This window comes from Ananas comosus, linkage group 1 (assembly GCF_001540865.1).
Source record: "Ananas comosus cultivar F153 linkage group 1, ASM154086v1, whole genome shotgun sequence".
Lineage (NCBI taxonomy): Eukaryota > Viridiplantae > Streptophyta > Magnoliopsida > Poales > Bromeliaceae > Ananas > Ananas comosus.
Window position 1 is genome coordinate 3,620,369 of NC_033621.1, and position 9,026 is coordinate 3,629,394.

Sequence of the window (9,026 nt, forward strand, 5' to 3'; positions counted from 1 at the left end):
GGGGGGGCGGCTACCACGCCTGTGCGCCTGGGAGACGGCTACGGCGACTGTGGGGAGGAGGAGTGGCGCCCGCGTCTGGTAGGGGGCAGGAGGTGGCGCGGGCTACCCGCGTCGGTTAGGGGAGAAGGAAAGGGGCCACGGGGGAGAAGGTGGCCGCCGGGGCCCCGGCCGCGTCGGTATGGGGAGGAGGTGGCCGCGGGCGGGGGCAGCGGCTACCACGAAGAAGTGGCCGCCGCGGGGTTTGGGGGGTGGCGCGGCTACCCGCGCCGGGGAGGGGGGAGGAGCGTGGCGCCTGGGGGGATACTCGCCGGGAAAGGGGAGCGAGGTGGGAGGAGGGACGATGGTAGTGGATCTGTGCTAAGGGAGAATGAGGATAAGGAGGGGTGAGGAGAGGGACTGTATTGGAAAGTGTGCAGATCTGATTGGGGGGGGGAGGGGGGGAAATAAAAGAAAAAAAGAAATGGAAGTAGGATGGAGTAACGAAGCTCCGTTTAGCCTTTCTCCTCATCAGATTCTGGCACGCCATCTCAAAGCCAATCCTGATGGAAGAAAAGTTTATGAGGAGTGCAGCTACTATCCTCATAAGAGTATAGTAGCTGCACTATATATATACTATAATATATATATATATATATATATATATTATATATATATATATATATAATATATATATATATATATATATAATATATTAATATTTATATATAAGATCTCTTTTCTTCCCCCCTCTTTTTTTTTCTTTTTTTGGTCCCCGTACCGGTAGTCATTCATACCGTCCAGATGACTTCGATGGGAGAGTGGAGGGGAAACAATGGACTTTCGTTTTCGGACCTCTCAAATACTCTATTCAAAGTTGTTGAGGATGGAATGGGTGTTACGTTGCGCGCGACCACCGCCGAACATCGATGGCTGATAGCTTTGGAAAGAAGAGGAGAGGGGAATCTTGATTTTCCGTTTCTTCAGACCCTTCAAACATTTTTTCGAAAATATCAAATTCAAATCCGATGGCGCGAACAGATCCAACGTCACCATCATCAACTTCATCGACGACATCTACAGCATGCCGGTTGATGCTTTCGAAAGAAGAGGGGGGGGAATCTTTGATTCCCGTTTCTTCGGACCCTTCAACATTTCTTCGAAAATGTCAAATCAAATCCGACGGCTAAATAATCCGCCTTACCGGTCATCAACTTCATCGACATTATCTACAACACCGACAGTTTGATACTTTCGAAAGAAGAAGGGAGGGGAATCTTTGATTCTCTGTTTCTTAAGACCCCAAATCAAATCCAATGGAGAATCAAACGGGATATTCTTCGGACCCAAATCAATTGAAAAATCAAATCCAATTTGGAGAAATCAACACGGGGGTTTCTTCGGACCCCAAATCAAAATGTGAAATAAATCCATACCAAATCGAAATCAAATGGGGATTTTCTTCGGACCCCAAATCAAATTGAAAAATCAAAATGGGGATTTCTTCGGACCCAGTCAAATTCCAATCAAATGGAGATTCTTCAGACCCCAAATCAAAATCCAATTGGAGAATCAATATGGGGATTCTCTGCTCGGATTCCAAATCAAATTGAAAAATCAAAATCCAAATTGAAAAATCAAACGGCAAATTTTCTTCGAACCCAAATTCAAATCCAATCAAACGCGAGATTTTACTTCGGACCCCAAATCAAATCCAATTGGAGAATCAAAAGGGGATTTTCTTCGCAACCCCAAAATCCAAATTGGAAAATCAATCCACAATTGGAGAGAATCAAACGAGGATTTCTTCGGACACCCCAAATCAAATTGGAAAATCCAATCCAAATCAAAATCAAACGAAAATTTCTTCGCGGACCCCAAATCAAATTGAAAAATCAAAATAGCGGATTTCTTCGGATCCCAAATCCAAACTCGAGATCAAAAAGGGATTTCTCGGACCCCAAATCAAATCACAAATCAAAAAAGGATTTCTTCGGATCCAAATAAAGTTGCAAAATCAAAGAGGATTGCCTCGAACCCGCGAATAGAATTGAAAAGAAAATCAAGTTCACATAAGAACCGAACCGAATCAATTCACATAAACCAAACCAAACCAAGTCCACATACAAACCCAAACCAAACCAAAACCAAATAAATCCGAACCCCAAATCTCAAAACCAAATCAAATCCACCAACCCAAACCAAACCCAAACCAAACCCAACCAAATCCAAACACAAATCAAATCCAAACCCAAACCAAACCCAAACCAAACCAAACAAACCCAAATAAAACCCAAAACCCAAATCCGAACCAAGTCCAATAAAAAATTCAAAACAAATACAATCCACAAATAAAACCCAAAACCCAAGACCCAAATTAATCCAAACCCAAACCAAACCAAACCCAAATAAAACCCAAAACCCAAATCCAAACCAAGTCTCAATAAAACAAAACTCAAATCCAATCCAGTCCACAAAAAACCCTAAATCCAAATCCAATCACAATAGCACCCAAATACCCGGACTTCCAACTTGGATTCATTACCCAAGTTCATGCGCAAACTAACTTCCCATAAACCATGAACCACTATAACCGAACCACAAAATCCCATTAAACCATGACACCAACCCAAATCCCATAAACCATGAACACATCCTGAACCAGACGCGTTCATGGCAAGCTTATTCCAAGTTCGTTGAACCAAAATCACACACGAACCATCCCAAGTCCCAATCAACATGATCAAGTCGCTATACCAAACACACGAACCTACTCCAAGTTTATGAACCATCCAAACCCCGAACCATACCCATCATGACTACATATAACATAAAATCCAAAAACCAAGTCCATAACCTCATGAACATAAACCAAGTTCATGTACCATGCAACCATGAACAAATGCATAACCTCAATCCATGAACCATATCCAGTTTTATGAACCACTTACACAATGAACCATAACCATGATACGCATAAACTATAAACCAAATCAATACCCAAACCCTCATGACCCAAGTTCATGAACATACCTTATGAAACCCCATGAATCCATTCTGACCCCGACTCGTTTTCAGCTCGTTTACTAAATGAGCTGAAAAATTCAACTCGTATTCGGCTCGTTTATTAAACGAGCAATTCGATCTCGAGCTTATTTCAAGTCGAATACGAGCTGGTTCGTGAACAGTGAACTGGATTGCCACCTCTAATCAACAACAGTAGTATTTGCAACAACAAAAGAAATGCGAGGGGGGGGGGGGATTTTTGTGTACTGTTAAATAGCAATTTGGTTTGTCCAGTTTCTTGGGCCAAACTATTGATTAAACTTGGACTGGATATAACTTGTGTGAGCTGAATAGTTGTATATTGTGTGTTTTTGAAGCGTGATTATTGATTAGTTCAAAAAAAAGTGATGTGCGAGTGAAAATGAAATGAACTGGTGATTAAGTTACTATTAACTCGATATTTTTTCAGTTTAGTTGTTTATTTTGGTGAAAATCACCAATTTGAAATATGGGATTTCCTCTCAAAAGATTATGTAAGATAGGATTTATTGTCGTTCATCCGTCCTATTCTTTCACTCCAGCTATAGAAATCATTGTGTAGTTTTTCAAAATTTTCTATAACTACTAGTTCAAAAAATTATTCTAGTCGAATCACTACCCAAAAGTCATTCTATTTTAAGACGACATACTCTAGAAGTTTCATAGAAATAATCACTATAACTCGTGCGGCGTCTGCCTTCCTTCATGAAGAAAAACAAGTCTTGCTCCATATTTGCTAGTCTAAACTTCCGTGTCCTATGATTAAGTACAAAAAGAGAAAAAAGAGAGAGGCAGAGATTTCCCCAAAAGCACAAAATGCTTTATTACTTAGAAAAATTGGATTACAATGTACAAGTCCCTCTTGTGTCCTTTGGCCCTAGCCAAGGCCTCATGTACATTAAACATTTCCACTAAGCTTATATTAACTCACCACCTAGTATTACTTAGAAAATAGCCCATATGAATGCATGGTGTAAGCAAGGCTTGTTCATGGCTTTTGAATTTTCGCTGGCAGTTTTGGAGGCTTCAATACTGCAGTTGCTTAACCTTTCCTCTTCCACAGAAGGTGTTAAAATTCGTCCTCCTTGACAGACAGTTTCAGCTAGCGAAGTTGGGCCATGAACTTAGTCTATGCTGAAATTTTTCCAAGTCTCTGGCAATATACTGTTTTAAATTTTTTTTTTTTTTTTCTCCCCTTCATTTTGGTTTCTAAGTCTTGGAAAACCAATGAGCAGTAAATTGACAAAATCACCCTAAAAACTAGGGACCATATTCCTAAAAAGTGGCTCTACATAACCACCTATATTTGTGCGAATTATTACCATGCACAAAACAAGCATATGCTATTGTGGGTTCATCACACTTGATGCCCAACACAAAACTCACTTTTCATGTAGGATGCAAAGTCATCTTATGCACATGCTATGGACCCTCGCAAATAAGATCTTTTAACTTATATATTTGTGAGGATCTGTGTTAGCCCTATTGCAGGAATGAATAGTGCAATAAAAAGTCGTTTGAGTATGTATCAAACATCTTTTGGAAGCATAAGATATATTAAACTTTTGCAACAGTTCTCTAATGGTACAAGTAGATGTTTCAAATTGCAGTTTCTATTTTTGTGGCTAAAAATTAATCAAATATCATTTAGACCTATATATCGCTATAAAAATAATCTTCAAAATTTACTCGCTAATTAAATGCTTTTATAGAGATGGCTACAGCTAAAAACACAAGCAAAAGCGGGCCAGATAGGCAACAAACACGCACACGTTGGATAATTCAAATGTGACATTGTGATTAATCCAATTTAACTGTATAATTTGTGATTAATTAATTACTGGTTATGGCTACTGTTAGAACTAAAAAAATCGAAAAGATTTAGTTCGTTGAGTACGAAAATACCAAAAAAGATCCGAGAAAAAGAGAAGAAAAATAGAGCACATAATATTTACGTGGTTCGGCCACCGGCCTACATCCACAGGCGAAGACAGAGCCGAAATCTTCATTATAATCAAAATGGTGTACAAAATATGCTTTTCTCACAAAACTCTAATCCCAAAAATACACCCATATTCTCTCTCTTATCTTTCACACTAAACCAATGGAATAAAGAGCATATTTATAATAGTGACTAAATCCTAATACAACTAGGAATACAAACTCACGGAGATTAGAAATATATCTCAATAAAAATAGGTATAATCTAAACTTAACTTCATGGGACAATCGAAACAGAATAAAGTTAGAAAACTTTGCGGTACTCGAATTCGAGACATATTTAACAGCTACCAAGTAAATTGATTCATATATATCTAAGTTGTGTATTCTATTTAGACCAACGTGATAATCTGATCGACTGATCTTAGTTAGTCCATTCAAACAAACCTAGCTCATATTAGTTGGTTTTGATAAATATTTGGTAATTATACACCACATTGGCTGGTTTTGATAGATACTTGGTAATTATTATAAAAAGGGTAAATTACATATTTGGTCATCAAACTATATATCAGGCAGGTGAAATTTTTTGGTCATCAAATTTTAATTTATTATTATTTTTATCTCAAACTTCTAGAATACTGCAATTAAATTCCACAATCTAATTTAATTGACTAAATATTGACGCATCGCTAATATAGAAATAATATAGTATTTTAATTAATGACGTATTATCATCACAATATTATTACAACACTTCTATATTATAGCAATACATCAATATTTAGTCAACTAACTTAAATTAGAGGACTCAATTGTAACAATTTTATAAGTTTAAGCTAAAAATTATAATAAATTAAAATTTGAAGGTCAAATTGCCGTCTACAATATAGTTTGAAGACCAAACGTTCAATTTACCCTTATAAAAAGTAAGAAAGAATGTAAAGTACTATATATATTCAGCAAATAGGGCACAGTTTGGTTCGGGTATAAGCAAGAACTAGCTATTACAGGAATAGGTACAAGTATGGGGATAAGAAAAATAGCGTTTGGATGAAAATTGAGTTGTTTTCGGAGATAAGAAAAATAACGTTTGGATACAGAATATGGAATAAGAAAAATAGTGGGTAGTTTTATATAGAAAATGGAGGTGTTGGTGGAGATAGTTATACCCGGTTATTATAGATAACCGAGAACTACTATTCTTGAATAAAAAATTAGCATTTTGGTATAAAGAGGATAAGGGGTTATCCCTATCCCTATCTCCTATCCAAACGGTGCCTAAATTGCTTGTGCTTATTAATTTAATGCTACCAATCAATTGCTCTAACGTAGGATGATTTTTTTTTTCTTTTTTTTTGGAAAATATTTGTTAAATCTCTCTGAATACTCACTTGCGTATGGTCACTTGTACTTCAAAATATTTAAAATAAAATATATAAAATTTTTTATTATTATTTTAATCAATAATTTTGTTCCATAAATTTTTTTTAGATGCTATTTGAATTGGGTACAGGAGAGGGGATAAGGGGCTTATCCCTCTCATGTACCCAGTATGGGTGGGAACAAGTTGTTCCCACCCATACTAACTTGTTCCCACCCCTGGGTAGAGAGAGAGAGAGAGATTTTTTTTTTTAATTAGAATTTAAATTTTTAAAATTTAAAATTTATAATCTCAAAATTAAAATTTATAATTTAAAATTATAAACTTTAAAGTTTAAGTTTTAAATTTGATATTTTTTATTTTTAAATTTTAAATTTGATATTTTGTATCTTTCAAAATTTAAATTTGATCTTAAATTTAAATTTAAAAATTAAAATTTTAAATTTTAATTTCAAATTTTAAAATTTAAAATTTAAAATTTAAATTCAAATATAATGAGAAGGGTAATATTATTATTTTTTATTTATAACTATCAACTATTCTTCTTATTCCATTTTACTTATCCAAACGTTATGTTTCTTATTTCCGGGAACAACCAAATTTTCATCCAAACACAAAATTGGTCTAATTCTCGCTTATACCTAAACTTGTACCTATCACTAGCATAAGTTAGTTTTACTTATATCCGAACTATACGAAGCCTTAGGTTTTTCTCTATGTATGCACATGTTTTTTCATGAGTAAATCATGGCATGAACCGGAGGAAAAAAAAAATCTAAAATATGCGGATACTACAAGATGTGGCTCAATCCATGATCATTGCACCCACTATAAGAAAAATTAATATTAAAAATATTTTTTATATTTAATGATATTTTAATTTCAATATAATTTAGGATCACATTTAAAAGTGTCAGTTAAATTATTAGCAAACGAAGAGTCATCACGTATATACTAATTACGTTTATACCAAACATCGATAAAATATATTCAGACACTCTAAAGCGTAAGAATTTTTCAAAATTTTTTAAATTCTTTATGTTTTTAAGTGTCGAAAAATTAAAAAAATAATAATAAAGTTTATCATGTAATAAATTGATTTGATACAATAAAGAATTCATATGGCGACGCTTTTAAAAGTGTCTATATTGTAGGAGTGCTTGGTGACGCTTTTTTCTAGTGTCATCTAAAAAACATCTTTATTTTGAGATTTTTTTGTACCCCTAAAATTTTTCCATATATTTTATCATAGTTTATAAAATCTAAAGAATAATTTTCTTAAAGAAAGATATGTATATTTAATTGTCTACATGCACGTAGCTACCTGCTACATAATAGACTACCGTAGATCTATTACTAGGGGAGGAAGCCACAAATTAACCAAAGAGTCTATTTGGAAATTCTATTAATTATTTGTTTCTATCAACCTTTACATATGAAAGACATTATTCAACTTGCTCAATTTTTTATGAGAAAAATAATTTAATTGTCATAGAAAAATAACTTTGAATATTAACAGATCTTTCAAATTAATAAAATACTGTTGATAGTACTTCCTCGATGAGTTGGTGACCGGTAAATTATTAATTTTATTATATTTAATATTAAGAGAGAAAAATAGCACTCGTTTCACTTTTTTTTTTAAGAACTAAACTCAAGTAGATGTGAAGAAACTAAATTTCAAATTTAGGACCTTAATTATTAATAATCAAGCTCTTAGCCAGTTACTTACGTATGGTAAATTATTGGACAGGCTCATGGATGATGCGAAGCTTTGAATTTATATTTTTTTTATCATAAAATAAATCATACCATAAAACTACAACAAATTCATGATTTATCGACATTTACTCCACAATATTTATTTAAATCATGCTAATTAATATATTTAACAGCATTACTTGATAATTGTCGCTAGATTTAATTATTTAGCAGCAATTTATTAATAATGTTGCAAAATAGGATAAATTAGCAATACAAATTAGTGAATGCTGCTAAAATTTCTAACATTTTATAAAAAAATGACACTAAATGTAATAAAGTAGCAACACTTATTACTAAATGCCACAACATTTACTTCGCAATATTTATTTAAATTATGTAATTAAAATATTTAACAACACTACTTGATAATTGCCGCTAGATTTAATAATTTAGCAGCAATTTATTATTAATGTTGAAAAATAGGATAGATTAGCAATGCAAATTAGTGAACACCGCTAATAAATGTAATAAGAAGCGACACTTATTGCTAAATATCGTCACTAATCAATATATAATTATTAATATATCCCTTTTTACTTAAAATTAAAATTTTGAAATTAAAGTTTAAAAATTCAAAACTTATAATTTTAAAAATTAAACTTATAATTTAAAATTTAAAATTTTAAAATATATATTAAATTTCAAATTCTATAATTTTAATTTAAAATTTAAAATTTTTTAAATTTTTAATTTTTAAATTTTTTAATTTAAAATTTCAAATTTAAAACTGAAAATTTTGAAGCTTAAAATTTGATATTTGAAAATTAAAAATTTAAATTTAGTATCTAAATTTTAAAAATTTAAATTTTAAAATTTTAAAATTGAAAATTTAAAATTTTAAAAATTCAAATATATATAACTGATAAAAGATTCAAATATATATAATTGGTAGTTCCTAGCGCAAGTGGCAAAGAAT